Below are 19596 nucleotides of genomic sequence, written 5' to 3' on the forward strand. Positions count from 1 at the left end.
TTAATGTGGATAAATGTGTGGTTATACACTTTGGTGGCAAGAACAGGAAGGCAGATTACTATCTCAATGCAGTCAAGTTCGGTAAAAGGGAAGTACAACGAGATCTAGGTGTTCTTGTACATCAGTCAATGAAAGCAAGCATGCATGTACAGCAAGCAGTGAAGAAAGCTAATAGCATGCTGGCCTCATAACAAGAGGAATTGAGTACAGGAGCAAAGAGGACCTTCTGCAGCTGTACAGGGCCCTGGTGAGACCGCACCTGGAGTATTGTGTGCTGCTTTGGTCTCCAAATTTGAGGAAGGACATTCTGGCTATTCAGGGAGTGCAGCGTAGGTTCACGAGGTCAATTCCTGGAATGGCGTCCGGGACTATCATATGTTGAAAGATTGGAGCGACTGGGCTTGTATACACTTGAGTTTACAAGGATGAGAGGGGATCTGATTGAGGCGTATAAGATTATTAAGGGATTGGACACTCTGGAGGCAGGAAGCATGTTTCCGCTGATGGGTGAGTCCAGAACAGAAGACACAGTTTAAAAATAAGGGGTAGGCCATTTAGAGCAGAGTTGAGGAAAAACTTCTTCACCCAGAGAGCGATGGATATATGGAATGCACTGCCCCAGAAGGCAGTGGAGGCCAACTCTCTGGATACTTTCAAGAAAGAGATAGATAGAGCACTTAAAGATAGTGGAATCAAGGGTTATGAGGATAAGGCAGGAACAGGATACTGATTGTGGATGATCAGCCATGATCGTAATGAATGGTGGTGCTGGCTCGAAGGGTCGAACGGCCTACTCCAGCACCTATTGTCTATTCATTCACCATATCCAGATACATGAACGTTGGATCACTCTCCAAAGGTATCAGTAACTATTGCCAATCCTCAGTTACATCTGGAGAACTTGATGTTTGACCTTTCTGAACCAGTGCAGGTCATGTGGTGAAGTCGCACTTGCAATGATATTAGGTAACGATTTCCCAAATGATCGTAAAGGATTAGTGATGTTTTCCAAAAGAACAATTTAAATGTTTTCACATTTTTGATTCAATCCAATGATCTGACATATTACACAAGGTTGTCACAAAACAATATTTGATACCAGGTACTTATTAGGACAAGTGACCCAAAACTGGCCAAAGAAGTAGGTTTCAAGGAATATCCTGAACAAACAAGGGGACTTTGAAAACCACGGATGTTTAGGGAGTAAATTCAAGAGCTTATGGCCTTAGGAACTGAAAACATGAAAAAGGTGGGAGTTAAAACCAGAAATCCACAGGAGGTTGGAAGTCAGGGAGAACAAATGTCTTGAAGGAAAAAGCAAAAGGACAGTAGATGCTTGAAAGTTGTAACACAAGCAGAAATTGATGTAAAACTCAGCTTATCTGGCAGTGCTTGTGGAGAGAGAGAGAGCAGCATTACTGTTTTGTGTCCAGTGACCCTTCTTCAGATATATCTCAGAGGGGTTTGCAGCTGGAGGGACTATCAAACGAAAGTGGTGTGATGCCAAAATTTCAAAATAAGGATATGAATTTCAAAACCTTGGTGCTTTGCCACTGAGAAAATGTTTATGTTAGTGAGCACAGAATGGCAAAACTTGAAGATGTTAAAATCGGTGAGAATAAACACATGGGCAGCAGATTTTTGGATCAGTTCAAGATTTCAGGGAAGTAGTATTAAGAAGCCGGCCAGGAGTGTGTTTGGGGAGTTAAGTCGAGAGGTAGCAAAGGAATGGATGAGAGTTTCAGCAGCAGATGACCTGAGATGCTGTTGAGGTTGAAATTGTATGTGGTCTTTGTGATAATGAGTGTGGGGGTGAGTAATGTGGTTAGAAGCTCATCTTGGGGTGAAATATTGCACCCTGACTGTGACCAGTGTGTTACCTGCCAGTTACCCGGGGCAGGGATGGAGTCAGTGGCGAGGGAGTAGAATTTTGCTCCCAGCCTGGATTGACATTTTTCATTGTCTATTTAAATGTGATCTATACCCCTTTTCAAACAAGAACAGACTTGGCAGCAGAACTAATTGGTGAACCAACTGTCAGCTTTATTGAGACAAAGTGTGGAGTTTATCTGTTATGAAGTAAACTACAGTGACAAACTCAGACAGCTACTTACAGTTGAATGTGGATTATACTGCTTAAGTCAATAACTAGGCAGTAGAGCAGTGAAACAACTTATTGGAGTTTCTGCAGCCGCGGTCTTCAAACTTTTTCTTGTGTTGGGCTTTTATCTTCTGATTCTCGTTGCTTTCCATTGCACAGACCTTTCTTGAGAGTCTCTTTTCTGCTTGTTCTTTTTTGATTAACCTCCCTCTCTGTCCAATCACAGTTCATATGACCAACACTCACCTCACTTCACCACGTGATGTTCTTCATATTCATAATTATTCCCTTTACATCTTACCTGAGGACTGCTAGACCTGTATTTATTACCCTTATTTCATCGCTATTTCTCTATTGGCTGACAGAGCGGTATCAAGAGTACCTTTAGCTTTGAGCTGCCGGAAGCCTTTTCAATCGCGACTTATTAAAAAATAACAAAAGAACTGGGATGTTGTCAATCAGGAACAAAAACAAAGTTGCTGGAAAAGCTCAGCAGGTCTGGCAGCATCTGTGAAGGTAAAAAGACAGATCCAGTTTTCAGTCTCATTCGTCTCAAAATGCAACATTGCGACGACGTTCATTTGCTTCCAACAATAACACAAAGCACTGCGCATGCTCCAGCTCACAGTGAAGTCCGGCTGATTGATGTCAGTGCGCGACCAATAGGAGCACAGGTGTGCCGTGCATGACCGGACGGATGTCGCCCAATCGGAATGAAGGGAGGGCGGGATCAGTGAAAACCACGTGATCATCCACGAGTGCGGTGCAGAGTCGCTGAGATAACCGGAACTGCAGATGCTGGAGAATCCGAGATAACACGGTGTGCAGCTGGATGTACACAGCAGGAAAGCTGACGTTTCGGGCCTAGATCCTTCGCTGAGACCAAGATTTGTGCAATTGAGGTAAGAGCAGGCCACAGTAAAGAAAGCAAAACGGTAGAAAGCTGGAGGGAAGTGATATTCGTATGGGTTTGGAAGTTTTACAAACAGTTAGTGCACGTCGGAAAACACACCCATTTGAAACTCCCAGACTCACGTTTGCAGAAAACAAATCAACGCCTCAGATGGCGATAGGCCCGTGTGACCGTCACCATCTTTATTGGGGGCAGTGATCCGCGGGGCGCATGCGCGACAGCTTTGAAACTTTAAAAGGGCCGGGGGTGAAGCTGGAGGAACATAACAGGACAGGCAGCATCAGAGAAACAGGAAAACTGACGTATTCGGGCCCACACCCTTCAGAAATGGGGGAGGGGAAGGGGATGCTGAAACAAACAGGGAGAGAGTGGGAGACAAGTGGAGAGGAGACAGACAAGTTAAAGAGGTGAGGATGGAGCAGGTAAAGGTGAGTGTAGGTGGGGAGGGGATGGGTCAGTCTATGGAGGACCAACAAGTCAAAGGGGTGGGATGAGGTTAGCAAGTAGGAAATGGGGGTGTGGCTTGAGATGGGAGGAGGGGATAGGTGAGAGGAAGAGCAGGTTAGGGAGGTGGGGATGAGCAATTGTTTATTGCGAACTGAGTGTAGGTGTTCTGTAAAGTGGTCCCCAAGCCTCTGCTTGGTTTCCCTGATATAGAGGAGGCCAGAACGGGTGCAGCGGTGCAGTATACCACATTAGCACCTGCATACCCCATACAGATTGCCTCAAAGCCCTACGCTATTTCCTGTCCTGCAGGTCTGACCAGTTCCCCTCCACTGACCCCATTATGTGCTTCGGTGAACTCGTCCCACTGCCTACAGACAAAGGGGGTGGCCATGGGTACCTGCGTGGGCCCAAGCTTTGCCTGCCTCTTTGTTGGAACAATCCCTCTTCCGTACCTCTTCCTCCAGTACATGGATGACTGTATCGGCGCTGCCTCGTGCTCCTATGAGGAGCTCGAACAGTTCGCCCACTTCACCAACACCTTCCACCCCAACCTTAAGTTCACCTGGACCATCTCTAACCACCTCTCTCACCTTCCTGGTCCTCTATTTCCATCTTGGGGAACAATCTCAAAACCGATATATATTTCAAGCCCACTGACTCCCACAGCTACCTAGAATACACCTCCTCCCACCTGTCAAGTTTGTTTTCGGAGACCCTCACGGACGTGCTGCAATAACAAGACACTGACCTGTTTAGAAAAACACCAATCATTTTCTTACCAAGCAAGTACAAGCTGTGAAGAATCACTGTACTCAACCCGGCACACAGTGCAAAGTCTCACAAGGAGTTCTCCCCGGACAGTCCCTGCTTTTTATACTTTACAAAAGACATGATACAGAAAACGATTTCACAACCTCCAATGACATGATACATAAAACAATTACTACAACAGACAAAAACAGGATACCAAGCAATTATTACATCGACAACATAAAAGACCAGGATATAGTATCGATTGCTTGTGAAGTAGCTGCTCATGGCAGGAGGTGATTTTGAGTTGTTGTCCGGGACAGATTGTGATTTCAAGTTGCCAGTGTGTCTGGCTAGGACAAAGTCAGTGCCCTGGCTCCTTAGTCAGCGACAGAAGTTACATGCTTTAGAGGTTTCACACCTTTACAAAATTTCCCCACCTAACCCTATTTGATACAGATTGATTCTAATTTCAGTTCAGTCAGGAAACTTAAGACAGTGTCTGCATGCCGATGTGTGAGAAGATAAGGAGTTACAAAAGCTTTACACTGAATTCCTAGCTGGGCAGGAAGCTTCAGGGCAGTGTCTGCATACCGATGTGAGTAGATAAAAGACTTTACTTCTATAAATCGAAGTCTCTGTATAGGAATCAAATGCAGATGAAAGACTTTGATTTCTATACTTCTTTAAATTAATGGGATGTTATCACATTAACATCTCACACCCACCCACCGTCCTGCAAAAATGCCATCTCCTATTCCCAATTGCTTCACCTCTGCCGCATCTGCTCCCAGGATTCCACTCCCGTACATCTATGATGCCCTTGTTTTTCAAGGACCGCAACTCCACTCCCCACCTCCCCACCAGAGTGGTCAAGAACACCCTTGACCGTGTCTCCTGCATTTTTCTACAACTCCTCCCTCGCACCCTGTCCCTGCAATAACAACTGAAAAAGAATCCCCCTCATCCTCACATACCACTCCACCAATCTCCGGATCGAACACGTCATCCTCTGACACTTCCGCCATCAGCAATCCGACCTCACCATCAGACATTTTTCCCTCCCCACCCTTGCTTGCCTTCCGGAGAGACCAGTCTCTCCGTGACTCCCTTGTCCGCTGCACGCTGCCCTCCAACCCCACTACTCCCAGCACCTTCCCCTGCAACCAAAGGAAGTGCTACACTTGCCTCCACACCTCCTCCCTCTTCTCTTCCCCCCCCCCCCCCCCCCCCCCATCCCAGGCCCCAAGAAGACTTTCTACATCGAGCAGATGTTCACCTGCACATCTGCCAATGTGGTATACTGCATCCCCTGTACCCGTTGTGGCCTCCTCTACATTGGGGAAACCAAGCGGAGACTTGGGGACCGCTTTGCAGAACACCTACGCTCAGTTCGCAAGAAACAACTGCACCTCCCAGTCGCGAACCATTTCAACTCCCCATCCCATTCCTCAGATGACATGTCCATCCTGGGCCACCTGCAGTGCCACAATGATGCCACCCAAGGGTTGCAGGAACAGCAACACATATTCTGCCTGGGAACCCTGCAGCCCAATGGTGTCCATGTGGATTTCAGAAGCCTCAAAATCTCCCCTCCCCCAACTGCATCCCAAAACTAGCCCAGCTTGTCCCTGCCTCCCTAACCTGTTCTTCCTCTCTCCTATCGCCTCCTCCCACCTCAAGCTGCACCCCTATTTCCTGCTTACTAACTTCATCCCACCCCCTTGACCTGTCTGTCCTCCCTGGACTGACCTATCACCTCCCTACCTCCCCACCTCTCCTCATCTTTACCTGCTCCATGCCCGCCTCTTTAACTTGTCTGTCTCCTCTCCAAATATCTTTTCTCTCCATCTTTGATCTGTCTCCCCCCTCTCCCTATTTCGTTCAGAATCCTCTTCCCCTCCCCCGTTTCTGATGAAGTGTCCAGGCCCAAAACGTCAGCTTTCCTGCTCCTAAGATGCTCCTTGGCCTGCTGTGTTCATCCAGCTCCACACCTTGTTATCTTGGACTCTCCAGCATCTGCAGTTCCTATTATCTCTTATCCAAGAGAAATGTTTGTTTCTTATGGATTTTTTTTCCCAGACTGTTGGATCATAGCAGCTCACACTGCTCTTGCTCACTTCTGTGCTCCCTGATCACCTTTGTCGGTGTCTAATCTCTTCAGTCTCTACTGATGGATAGATTTGATCTCTGTAGTATTTTACTGTAATTTCCTTGTACCTTTTTTGTAAATAAATTTTCCTCTGCTGCCCACCCCCTGACCATGTGCTGCTCTCTGACCAGATTAATTTTTGAATGGTATCTTTCACAGTCAGGAAATATTTTCCCAGAAAGAGTGTATTTTTCTTCCATTTCAGACCACCAAATTCTACAGCGTTTTTATCTGTCATTCATTTTGCACTTCTGCAACATTTACTGTGTGTTTCTCCTTCCACAGATACCAGCGATCGTTGCCAAAGCCCTGTTACCTGTGGAGAAGGTGATGTTTAACTTTCGTGTGCTACTGCAGTTTGTATGATAAAGGTGCTCTCTCAATGCTCCATTTGAGAAGTTACAGATCATTCATCTAGCGATACTGAAGAGCTACTGAAGAGCTAATGGTGTATGTCCAAATCAACAAACTATTTGTATTTTTATCATGTTTTATAATTTCACAAAAATATTATCAACAAACTTTTGACGTAAGGCCATATTAGGTCAGGTGACCAAAAAGTTACCAAATCTACAGGTTTTCCTGACTCTCTCAAGGAAAGCAAACCTAAGAGGTTTATCAGGGGAATTCCAGATCACGTTTTCTGGCAACTTTAGAAACAGCCTCCAATAGTGAAGGGATGATTAAACGCATTGTTGGAGTCTGGAACTAAATGAGTTATCCAAGTCTTGAAGGTTGTTTGGTGCAGGGAGATAGGGCTCATCACAGCCAGGAATTAAATCACTGGTGAGAATTTTAAATTGTTGCTTATAAATAGGAGCCTTTGTGGGTCAGGGAGCACAGCAGTGATGGTGAACAGGTCTTGGTACAAATGAACTTGTGTGCAGCAGAATTTTAGGTATTCTTGAGGTTGCAGGGATGTTGAATGTGGGAGGCCGACTGGCAGTGAGTTTGGATAGTTAAGTCTAGAGGTAACACAGGAATAGATGAGAGGTTCAGCAGATGAGCTGAAACTAAGGTGTCACTGTCAGTCATTGTCACTGAAGTGGAAGTAAGTGGTTTTTGTGCAGAGCTCTGCTGTTTACCCTCCCCTCACCTCAGGAATTCAGCTGTTTGTGAATTTGCGGATCAAGTCTGTAATAAGATCAGGAACCGAGTGCCCACCATGGCCCATGCTGGGTGTCACTGAGCAGGTTACTGCTGAGTAAGTGCTGCTTACGACCGCTGTCGACGACGCCTTCCATCACTTTACTGATGATAGAGAGTAGATTGCTTGAGGGGAAATTGGTCGGGTTCAATTTTCAGTGTTTCTGTGCTGAACAGACCTGGGCAGTTTCCCAAATTGTTAGTAGATGCCAGCGCTGTAGCAGAACTGAAATAGTTTGGCTTGGATGCTAGCAAGCTCTAGAGCACTAGTCATCGCTACTATTGTCAGAGTGTTGCCAGGGCCCATAACCTTTGCACTGTTCATTCATTTCTTTAATATCATGTGAAATGAATCAAATTGGATGAAAACTCACATCTCTGTTGGGGACCTCTGGAGAAGGCTGAGATGGATCATCCAGTTGGCACTTCTGGCTGAAGATTGCTGCAGACTTGTCTTTTGCATGGATAGGTTGGGGTCCTGTGTCGGGTAAAGATGGGGATTTTTGGCATTCTTCCTCCAGTGAGTTGTTTAATTGTCCATCACCGTTCACGACTGGGTGTGGCAGAACTGCAGAGCTTGCATCTGATCTATTGGTTATGGGGTGGCTTAGCTCTAACTCTTGCTGCTTATGCTATTTGGCATGCAGATAGTCCTGTTTGGTGGTTTTACCAGGTTGGCACCTTATTTTTTAGGTATGCCTGGTGCTGCCCTTGGCGTGCCCTCCAATACTCTCCGTTCAACCAGTGTTGGTCCCCTGGATCAATGGCAATGGCTGTCTGTAGGATATGCTGGGCCATGAGGTTACAGATTGTGCTGGAGAAGGTCTGCTACTGTTGCAGTCTCTCTCAAAGCCTCATAGATATCTGGTTTTGAGCTCCTGTGTCTGTTCCAAGTCTGTCCCTTTTAGCCGAAGTTAGTGCCACCCAACGCAATGGGGGGTATTCTCAAGTTTAAGATGAGGCTTTGTCTCCACAGGAGTGTGCGGTGGTTGCTGTTAACAATCCTGTCATGGACAGATGCCTCTGCAGCTGGGAAATTGGTGATGATGAGATCAGCTATATTTTCCCCGTTTTGGTGCGTCAGCACCTGCTGCAGTCCCAGCCAAGCAGCTTTGTCCTTCAGGACCCGACCAGCCTGATTGGTAATCCTCCTGCAAACTACTCCTGATGTGGACATTGAGTCCATTTAGTGCTATTCACACTCGCAGTGCTTTCTCTAAGTGCTGTTCAACATGATGGAGTTTTTTGTTTCTTAAAATTCCCTCTTGGGATGTGGAAATCGCTGGCTGGACCAGCGTTTATAACCTGGAAGGCAGTTAAGAGTCAAGCACATCACTATGGGTTTGGAGTCACATGTCATCCAGACCAGGTAAGGATGGCACATTTCCGGAAAGGGCATAAGTGAACCAGATGGGTCTTTCCTGATAATTGGCAATGGTTTCATGGTCATCATGAGAATCTTAGTTCCAGATCATTATTTAATTCATGTTTCACCATCTGCCATGGCAGGATGCGAACCCAGGTCCCCAGAATGTTACCTGGGTCTCTGGATTAATAATCTAGCGATAATACTACTGCTGATTTATCAACCAAGGGAGGATGGTACATGGTAATCAGCAGGAGCCGTGAGACTTCCAGGCGTCAGAGTCAAAGTTGAGTACTCCCAGGTCAAATAATCTGGTCAGAATAGCACTGTGCTGTCACGTCTGCTGGGACAGGGCTTCACTAAGGACAATGATAGTGGTGTGTGTCATTGTTTGCCAGGTATGTTTCCATGAGTCTGACACTGTTCCTTGACTCGTCTTTGAAGCGGCTCTCCAAATTTTGCCACTAGCCCCCAGATATTATTAAGCAGGAGTTTGGGGGGCCGATAGGGCTGATTCTGCAGTTGTCTTTCCTAGTTCCCTGGTAGATGCCAAATGGGCCACCCAGCTTCATTCCTTTGTTGAAACTTTGCAGTGATTTGCAACTGAGTGGCTTGCTGAGGTTGGCAAATTTCTTTCCCCAAAGGACATTAGATTTTTTTTTCACTCTGTCATCAGCAATTGTTGCCATGGCAACCAGTTGATTCTTCCAGTTTTTTTAATTAAATTCAAATTCCACCATCTGCTGAGATAGGATTTGAACCTGGACTTCTGTTGTACATTTTAACATTCTGGATAAAAGTTAGTCATCAGGTTTGTTCACTCATTTTTAAATATCACTAACACAGGCATTGTTTCTTTGCAAAACACTGTCCATCATCCTGTCTCCTCCATCCTCCGCTCCAACAGCAAGTGAAGGAGACACATGCAGTTTCTATGTCACTAAGATTGAGACAATCCAATCAGCTGCCTCTGCTGCTTCCCTCTCTTCCACAAGCCCACCAAACCAAATTGCCTAGCATGTTGCTCCTCGTTTTAGGCTTAAACTTGCATCTTTGTCCAGTTTCATGTCAAGCCTTATCAGAGCTCATCTTAACCCTTTGCCCTATTCTCACTAAACTACAAATATTCCAACTCTTATTTCTCCTCCTCCTCCTCCCTGCCTCTTCCCCCATGCCAATTCACAGATATTGTTACTTGTTCTGTCTGTTTCTCTTTTCTGGTTATGTCCTTCTCACCCATTCTGTTTAAAACCAATGTTCGACCTCACCGTCATTGGAAAATCCCACTCCATCTCTCTTTCCTGTCTGAAATCCATGTAGTAAATGTCCCTCAAGGATCTATCCTTGGCCCATGCTGTTTCTCACCAACATACTTCCAGGAGGTGAGATCTTCGACAAGCACTGTGTTAACTTTCACATGTATTCTACAATGTTCAGATCTAACTCGTCTCCATCACTTTGCTCCACTGTTACTCAATTATAAAACTGCTTTTCATGCTTCCACTACTTGATTAGCTGAAATTTCCTCCAATAACACTTTGTGATAGTAAAACACATTGCCTTCAGTTATTATTACAAATTATTTTTCCTTACTATTGTACTGAATCCATCCCTCTCATTGGGAACTGTCTGAGGCTGAACTGCACCCTTCTCAATAATGCTCTCATATCTGGTCTCAAGATGAACATCTTACCGTACATTTCAATCACAAATGCCAGAAATTTCAATCTCTAAAATGCTCCTTCTCTCCACCTCACTCCAGCTCATTCGCGACTGAAACCCCTTACCCATGTCTGTGTTGCCTTAAGCTTGACAATTCCAAAAGAGAACCCTCTCCTCTGCCTTATCAAGAATCTGCTCCCACGATGAGAAATATTTCCTCAGCATTTATCCTGTCAACTCCCTTGAGAATCCTCTATTTTTAATTAGAACATCTCTCATTCTTCAAAAAAATCTAGTTAGTATATTCCAGACCTGTTTAGTCTTAGCTTAAAACATAATCCCTCCAAACCAATGATCATCTTAGTTCAACTTCTTTGAAATGCCTCCAGTGAAGTGATATACTTGCTCGAATAAGTGGACCAAAAAAGCTGCTCACATTCTTCCAGATGTGGTCTTGCCAGCAAGTTGTATATTTGTCCTAAGACATGTATTCCAAACTCTTCTACTGCAAACACCTTGACATAAGGATAACATCCCATGACCCTTCCCGATTACCTGTTGCAACTGTGTGCTCGCTTCATGCTTCCTGCACAATTATTCCTGAATCCCTTTTGTGTTGCAGTTTTCCACAGTTTTTACATTTTTAAATAACACTGTTCTTCGGTCATCTCCTCAAAAAATAGCAACTTCTCATTTTCCCAAATTATACTCCATTTGCCGACTTGTCGCCCATTTATCAATATCTCTCCATAAACTCTAACCCTCATGGAACTTGACTGTTATCCCTTTTTATGAGATCCTCCCTCATTCTTCTCATCTTTTTGTTGGGAGCACTGGGCAACATGACACATATGTAATTGCTGCCTTTTTAAGGGGCGTTTTTTCAAATGACTGGGAGAAGCTTACTGCCCATTTCTCAGAATCGAGACAACTTGTTCATCAAGTTGCATTGGGCCGGAAAAGCTGATGTCTCATTGTGGCAGTGCAGCAGCACAGAAGGAAAGAAAAGGAAGCAAATCCTGCTGCCTGCATCGCACTAAATCTTGGCCATTCTTTGCCTTGTGTCAAACACCTGTTGTTCTGTTCAGTGACATGAAGCCCCAATGTGGAAATTCCGAGAAACCCAAATAGAAATCCCTCAAATCAGCTGCTGACTCCCACAAGGAATAATGTGCAGCAGGAACAATGCACAGTTACCCTCGGCCAGGAGGAGGGGATGTTGTGGATTTCTACTCTGACAGTGATGGATTTTATGAATTTGTGTTACAGGATATTACAAGTGGACTTTCAGGTAGGAAGCTCAATAATTGTAACACCAAACTCTGACAGAATTACTCAATTCATCAGGACCTGGATATTCGCATTGTGTGAGAGTATTGTGTTCCTGCTCATTCCCATTTGCCATGTAAAATTTCTCTCTTATTACTCCATTCTCTCAATAGATCTTTCCTACAACTTTCAATATATGTCCTGTAGTCCTTTTTTATGGCCAGTTGTGTACGTTTTACCATTCTAATGTTTATCTTTTGTAAACACCTCCTATCAAAGGTCCCCTCAAAATCCTTTGTTACAAGGAGATCAATCTCCGTTTCCCCAAGCACCTGATTACCCAATGACAGTTTGCTTCTTGTGTGTGAGGCACTCATCCACTTTTCATTTCCACTTACCTGCATGAGTACAGCCCCAACAATATTAAAGGAAGTTAACATCCTCCAGATGAAGCAGTGTCGGAGTGGTGTCCCATCCACCACATTCAACATTCCCCTCTACACCACTGAGGCAAAGTGGCATCACTGTGCCTAAGGTGAAGTCACCATTATCCTACCTGACCATAGGGCTAGTTTAACCTGAAGATTACCACACCCCAGGCAAGGGGAGAGGTTGAGAATGAGAGTCCATCTATTGTCGATGGATATTCTCAATATGTACCAGCAATACCTAAGTCACATGAAATTATAACTTTTAAAAAAAACCCTATCCATGCAACTAAAAACCCTCTTCGTACAAACCATTCTGTTAAATCTCCTCTGCCCCCTATCAGGGACCCTCCCGTCCTTCACGGTGTGTGGGGGATCTTTGGTTTGCACAGACTCAGCTCGTCTCTGTTCCTGTCTGTGATGTCATCATGCTGTGACAATGGCACTGAGCCTCACTCTCTGTGAGGGTGGTAGGCACAGAGATCCTCATAGCGTTTAAGGCATATTTAGATGCACACTTGTGATGCCAACACAGACAAGTGTATGGGCCAAGTGCTGGAAAATTAGATTAGAATAGTTAGGGTGTGGTTTTTAACCAGCCCAGGCTGTATGGGCCACAAAGCCTTTTTCTGTGCTGTAGACCTCCGAGACTCTTCACATAGGAAGATGCCCAGCAATATTTCAAGTTATTTCAGAAAATGAGATATTAGACTAAATGACTCATGATTGGTCAGTGTTTTCGGGAGTAAAGTGAGGTATAGAGGGAAAGCGGTTGACTTCAATTCTGGGGCCTGAAGCCCAGGAAATTGAAAGTGCTGCCATCATGTGGATGAATAAAAATAAGGATTGTATTGGAGGAAAGAAATATCGTTCTTGTATCACTGATCTGTGAGGCTGGATGATATGAGAGACAGGAAGGGTTCTGAGACTGGAGAAGACTACAAAAATAGAGAAAAGTGAGCTTGGAGGAGATTACAGAAATGGGGAAGATTGTGAGGCTGGAGGAGACCAGACAGAGGGAGTTTGTGACGGTAAAGACAATTATAGAGCTAAAGAAGTTTGTGGGCTGGAGGAGATGACAGATAAGGTGGTCTGTGAGACTGGAGGAATCTAGATAGATGGTGTGAGTTGAGGCTGGAGGGGGATTCCAACGATAGGCAGGTCATGAGGCTGGAGAGGGATTCCACAGATGTGAAGGGTGTTGAGACTCGAGAATGATGCCTGCAACAATGCAGGTAGTGAGGCTTGAGGGCATGATCTGGAGGGTAGTGAGGTCTGAGGTATGATTCCTGCAGTAGGGAGGGTAGTGAGGCTCCAGGGTGGATTATTATCATAACAGCACAGTGGTGTACTTACAGCAGATGGAGTGCAGCAGTAATAGAAAGTACCACTTTCTCCAAATTGAATAAAAGTGGAAATCAATATTAGCCTGTGCAGCAAAGGCCACATCCCATAAGTCAATTAAAATTGATGGGTCTCTGGTTTGGAGAGAGTGAACAAAAGCTCAGGTAATTCTCCATTGTAGCAATGTTTGGTAACCGTGGAGTACAACATTCAGATAATTGGCAAAAAATGCAGAGTGAAAATGTGAAGAGTGTTTGACTCAGCAAGTTCCCAGGATCTGGAACAGTCTGAATGGCAGCTGGATGCAGATTTAGCAGTTATTCTCAAAAAAGAGTTTGGATTTAACTTTTCAAGGAATGATGGGCAAATGGTGGGGGAATTGTTTCAGTTTTGCAGCACCTCCAGAGTGAGAGTGAAGCCTTTGACACGATTCCACATGGTAGACTGATACGTAAAGTTAGATCACATGTGATTCAGGAAGAGCTCGCTAATTGGAAGCGGAATTGGCTCAGTTGGAGGAGAGACGGTGGTGCTGGAGGATTTTTCAGAGTGGAGTTCTGTGACCAGCATGTTCCACAGCATTTGGCACAGGGTCCACTTTTGTTTCTCATTTATATTAATGATTTGGATGAGAATTTAAGGGACAAGATTAGTAAGTTTGCAGATGATACTAGAATTAGTGGTATGAAATGTTGGTATAGTGGTCAGTGAAGGTTATCGAAGATGACAGCAAGATCTTGATCAATTATGTCAATGGGTTGAGGAGTGGAGGATGAAGTTCAATTTGAATAAATGTGAGACATTGTATTTTGGTAAAATGAACCGGGTAGGACTTGCACAATTGATGGTTGCACCCAGGGTAGTGTTGTGGAACAGAGAAATGCTGAGATTCAAGTGCATAATTCTTTGAAGTTTATGTAGACAAGTAGACAGAGTGATTAATAAGTTGTTTAGCTCACTTCCTTTCATTGCTCAGACCTTAGAGTCTCAGAGTTGGGATGTTATGTTGAGGTTGTACAGGACATTGTTTTGGCTTCATTTGAGGTATTGTGTGCAGCTCTGGTCGCCCTGTTACAGGAAGGACATTATTATTAAACTGGAGACAGTTCAGAATAGACTTGCTGGGATGTTGCCAGGAATGGAGGGCTTGATTATCAAATAGACGGCCAAAGCTGGCACTTTTCTCACTGCAGCATAATGGGTTAACGAGTGGCCTTGGAGGTTCATAAAATCATGAGGGCACAGATTATGCAAATAGCAAGGGTTTATTCACAAGGTTGGCTGATTTCAAGACAAGCGGACATGTGTGTAAGGTGAGAGGAGAAAGACATATTTAAAAAGACATGAGGGAAACTTTTATTTTTATGGAGTTTTCCATGTGTGGAACAAACTTTCAGAGGAAGTGGCAGATACAGGTACAGCCACGTTGTTTAAAAGACATTTGAATTAGGACATAGACAAGAGAGGTTTAGAGGAGTATATGCCAGATGCAGGCAGATGTGATCAGTTTAAAATAAAACTTATTTATTTAATATACATTTCAAAATTCTAAATTGGAGTAAGGCCAACTTTGACATTGTTGGGCAAGAACTTGCAAAAGATGATCCAGAGAGGTAATATGCAGGTCAAGGAATGCTTGGAAAGTGGGAGGTCTTCAAAACTAAAATAAGGAGAGCCCAGACACAATATGTTCCTGTTCATGTGAAGGGCAAGGCTGGTAAATGTAGGGGATACTGGCTGACTGGAGAAATTGAGGCTGTGGTCAAGAAAAAGGCGGCAGCACATGTCGGGTATTGACAGCAGGAATTAGGTCAATCCCTCGAAGTACAAGGGCAGTAGGATTATACTCGAGAAATCAGGACGGCAAAAAGGAGACATGAGCTATCTTTGGCAAATCAAGTTAAGGGGAATCCCAAGAGATTCTGAAACTTCATTTGGGACAAAAAAGCAACTAGGGAGAAAATAGGGCCCCTTTAAAGATCAACGAGGCTGTCTGTGTGGAACTGCAGGCTGAGATAGTGAATGAGTATTTCGCATTAGTATTTACTGCAGAGAAGGATATGGAAGTGAGAGAGCTTGGAAACATAAATAGTGAGTCGTGAGAAGTGTCTATATTACAGAGATCTAGGTGCTAGATGTCTTAAAATGCATAAAGGTGGATAGGTTCCTGGCACCTGATCAGGTGTTACCCACAAACTCTGGGAGAAGCTGGGGAAGCAATTGCTGGCCCCTTGCTGAGGTATTTGTATCACTGACACTAGTGAAGTGCCAGAAGGCCGGGTGGCTAATGTGGTGTCATTCTTTAAGGAAAAGCCACGGGACCATCGACCGTTGAGCCTGATGTCAGTGGTGGGTAAGTTGCTGGTGGGGATTCTGAGGGACAGGATTTGCATGTGTTTAGAGAAGCAAAGACTGATTAGGGATAGTCAACATGGCTTTGTGAGTAGGAAATCTTGTCTCATTAACTTGATTGCCTTCTTCGTCACTTCTTCAAAAAACTCAAAGCAGTGGACATTGTCTATTATGGACTTCAGCAAGGCATTCACCAAAGCTCCACATGACAGATTGGTTAGCAAGATTAGATCAAATGGAACCCAGGGAGAGTTAGCTATTTGAAACAAAATTGGCTTGAAGGTAGGAGACAAGATCATGGTCAGCTGGGGGAGAGTGGATTCAGTCTAGATGACTATGAACAGCAGTGTGCTGCAAGGATCGGTGCTGGGTCCACTGCTTTTTTTTAATCATTGATGCAAATCATGCGGAATGAATATTGGAGGAATGGTTAGTAAGTTTGCAGATGACACTAAAATTGTTGTTGTAGTAGACAGCAAAGGCGTTTACTTCCCAAGCACAATGGGAACATAATCACATGGGTTGATGTGCCAAGGAGTGATAGAAATAAGTTTTTAGTTCAGATAAATGTGAGCAATTGCATTATGGTAATGCAAATCAGCGCAGGACTTAAACAGTTAATGATGAGGCCCTGGGGACTGTTATGCAACAGGGACTCCTTGGGGTGCATGTGCACAGTTCCTTGAAGGTGGATTGCAGGTACAGAAGGTAGTGAAGATGATATTTGCTCTGCTTGCATTTATTGGTCAGTGCATTGAGCGTAGGAGTTGGGAGGTCAATGTTATAGGCTGAACAAGGCATTGATTATGCTGCTTTTGGAATACTGTGTTCAGTTCTGGTCTCCCTGCTATAGGAATGATGCTGTTGAACTTGGCAGGGTGCAGAAAAGATTTACAAGGATGTTGCAAGAGGTGGAATTTTGAGCTGTAGGGAGAAGTTGAATATGCTGGGTCTATTTTCCCTGGAGCATTGAAGGCTGAGGGGTGACCTTATAGAGGTTGTTAAAATTATGGTGGGCGTAGGGTGAATGGCCAAGATTGTTTTCCCAGGTTAGGGGAGACTAGAACTAATAACATTGGCTTTAGCCGAGAGGGAAAGTCTTAAAAGGGAACCAAAAGAACTGCAGATGCCTTAAATCTAAAAAAAAACAAATTTGCTGGAAAAGCCTAGCAGGTTTGGCAGCATCTGTGGAGGAGAGAAGAGTTTCGGGTTCTGAGGAAGGGTCACCGGTCCTGAAATGTTAACTTTTTTTCCTCCTTAACAGATGCTACAGGCCTGCTGAGCTTTTCCAGCGAATTTGTTTTTTTTAAAAAGGGAAAGTGGGTGGTGCCTGTGTAGAATGAGCTGCCAGAGGAACTGGTGGAAGCTGGTACAGTTACCCATCCAGATACCTTTTAAATGTTGTATGTGAATAGGAAGGGTGTCGCAGAGTATAGGTCAAATGCTTGCAAATGGGATTAGATTAATTTGGGATATCTAGTCAGCATGGACAACTGGGACCAAAGGGATTGTTTTGTGCTGTACAATGCTGATGAAGCATTTTTTGTTTTCATTTCAGATTCCCACAATTTTACTTCTGCACTATTCTTAGTCTTTCAGAGGGATCGAAAGGTTGAGTTACAGATCTATACAATGACTGTCCTTCCTCGCTGGCTTCCCCCACCTCTCTTTTGGTAGTTTTATGCAAACACTGACTGGATCCCTTACCTGGAGGATATTTATGAATGAATTTGTTCTAATGGTGATCCAGCATTTTCCCCAAGTATCGCTCCACACATGCCCAGAGAATTTCTCAGTTTCACAATCTGTGTCCTTCTGGTTTCTTACTCGCTACACTTAACTTTCTGTTTGAAAGTATAGTCTGCAGTTGGAGAATTTTAACAGGTCCACATCCAGGTCTGACGGTCACTTTGTTTATCACAACCCAATTATCTCAGGGTTTTGAACATTGAAGGAAAACGCAGCACTCACATTGGGGAGAAATGCACATGGTGTGTGTGTTGAAGAGTCTGTGAAGATTCATCTGAAATGTCCGAACACCAGTGCAGTGACACTGGGAGACAGTGTGGAAATGTGCAGATTGCAGGAAGGAATTTCTTCATCCATCCCAGCTAGAAACTGACCACCAGAGTCACACTGGAGAGAGACCATTGGCCTGTTCTGCATGAGGGAAAGGCTTTGCTGATTCGAATTCCCCGCTGATACACCAGCGAGTTCACTCTGGGGAGAGACCTTTCATGAGCTCTGAGTGTGGGAAGGGATTCATTGTCATCCAAACTGTTAACACACCAGCGAGTTCACAGACAACCACAGTTGAAGAACTTTGCTGTCACTCTCACTATCAAATGAACCATGGTTTTGGGCTGTTTGTACAGATGTTACCGACCCCTGCTCAATTAAAGGTGCTGGTATTGTGAATAAAATGTCACACTAACAGTTGTGTAAGGTAGAGCTTGGAAATAGTCACGTTGTCACAACACGTCGACACATTCGCACTGACTAAAGACTATCCACCTGCACGATATGTGAAAAGGGACTTGCTGGTTCATCAGGACTGGTTAACTGCCAGCAAATTTCTGAATAAGTTGATTGGTTTGAATATAGCTAACAGTAGAATCAAAAATAGTATCAGTGATAATGGGAACTGCAGATGCTGGAGAATCCAAGACAACGAAGTGTGGAGCTGGATGAACACAGCAGGCCAAGCAGCATCTCAGGAGCACAAAAGCTGACTTTTCGGGCCTAGAGAAGGGTCAAGGCCTGAAACGTCAGCTTTTGTGCTCCTGAGATGCTGCTTGACCTGTTGTGTTCATCCAGCTCCACACATTGTTATAGTAGATTCAAAAACCATGTGTTTTGGGCTTGTTGCTGGAGATCATAGAATCCCTCCAGTGTGGGAGCAGACCATTTAGCCCATCATGTCCGCACTGACCTGACAAACAGTGTCTTACCCAGACACTGTCTGCGTGAGTTTCCTCCAGATGCTCTGGTTTCCTCCCACAGTCCAAAACTGTGCAAATTATGTAGATTGACTATGCTAAATTGCCCATAGTATCTTGTGTGCAAAATGCAGGCATAGGGTGGGTAGGGTGTGAGACTGGGTGGGATGCTCTTTGCAGGGTTGATATTGACTGAATGGCCATCTTCCACACTGTAGGAATTCTGTGATGATCTCGATGGCCCTTTATTTGTTAGACAGGTCTGCACACCTTTACAATGACGGATTCTGTTGCTCTCCACAGACATTTGTTTATTGGAAACAATGTAATCTTTCATTTTGTGGATAAAAATCAAAGGAAAGTTTTAAATCCAAACATAGGATTGGGCTGAGTCATGTCCTATAATCCCTGATTGCATTTTCCCAGTCGGCTATGAAACCTGGTGACCGCTGTGACTCTGCCTGGGGGCATTGCAGTCTCTTCAGCTCTTTACCTGGTGTCCATAGCAGTGATGGATCTCATGATGGAAACATAAACCAAGACATTGTATGATTTCTAGTACATATTTTCTATTTAGTCTTCTGTCCGTCACTTCCCTAGAGGCTGAGATACTGTTCTGGGGACCTAGGTGTGAATCCATCTGGAAATAAGAATTTGATGATGACTGTGAATCCATTGTCTTTGTTGGAAAAAACCCATCTGTTCACCAACGGCCTTTAGGGAAGGA

General features: G+C 44.4%; 1 long non-coding RNA gene across 1 annotated transcript; it reads left to right on the plus strand.

Moving 5' to 3' along the window:
* Positions 1-2517: 2517 nt before the first annotated feature.
* LOC132208745 (uncharacterized) lies at positions 2518-19244 on the plus strand. Its single transcript, XR_009444875.1, has 3 exons — positions 2518-3003; positions 6649-6813; positions 11807-19244. It is a non-coding gene; the product is annotated as an uncharacterized LOC132208745 (long non-coding RNA).
* The last annotated feature ends 352 nt before the right edge of the window (positions 19245-19596 follow it).

This window comes from Stegostoma tigrinum, unplaced genomic scaffold, assembly GCF_030684315.1.
Source record: "Stegostoma tigrinum isolate sSteTig4 unplaced genomic scaffold, sSteTig4.hap1 scaffold_53, whole genome shotgun sequence".
Classification (NCBI taxonomy): Eukaryota; Metazoa; Chordata; class Chondrichthyes; order Orectolobiformes; family Stegostomatidae; genus Stegostoma; species Stegostoma tigrinum.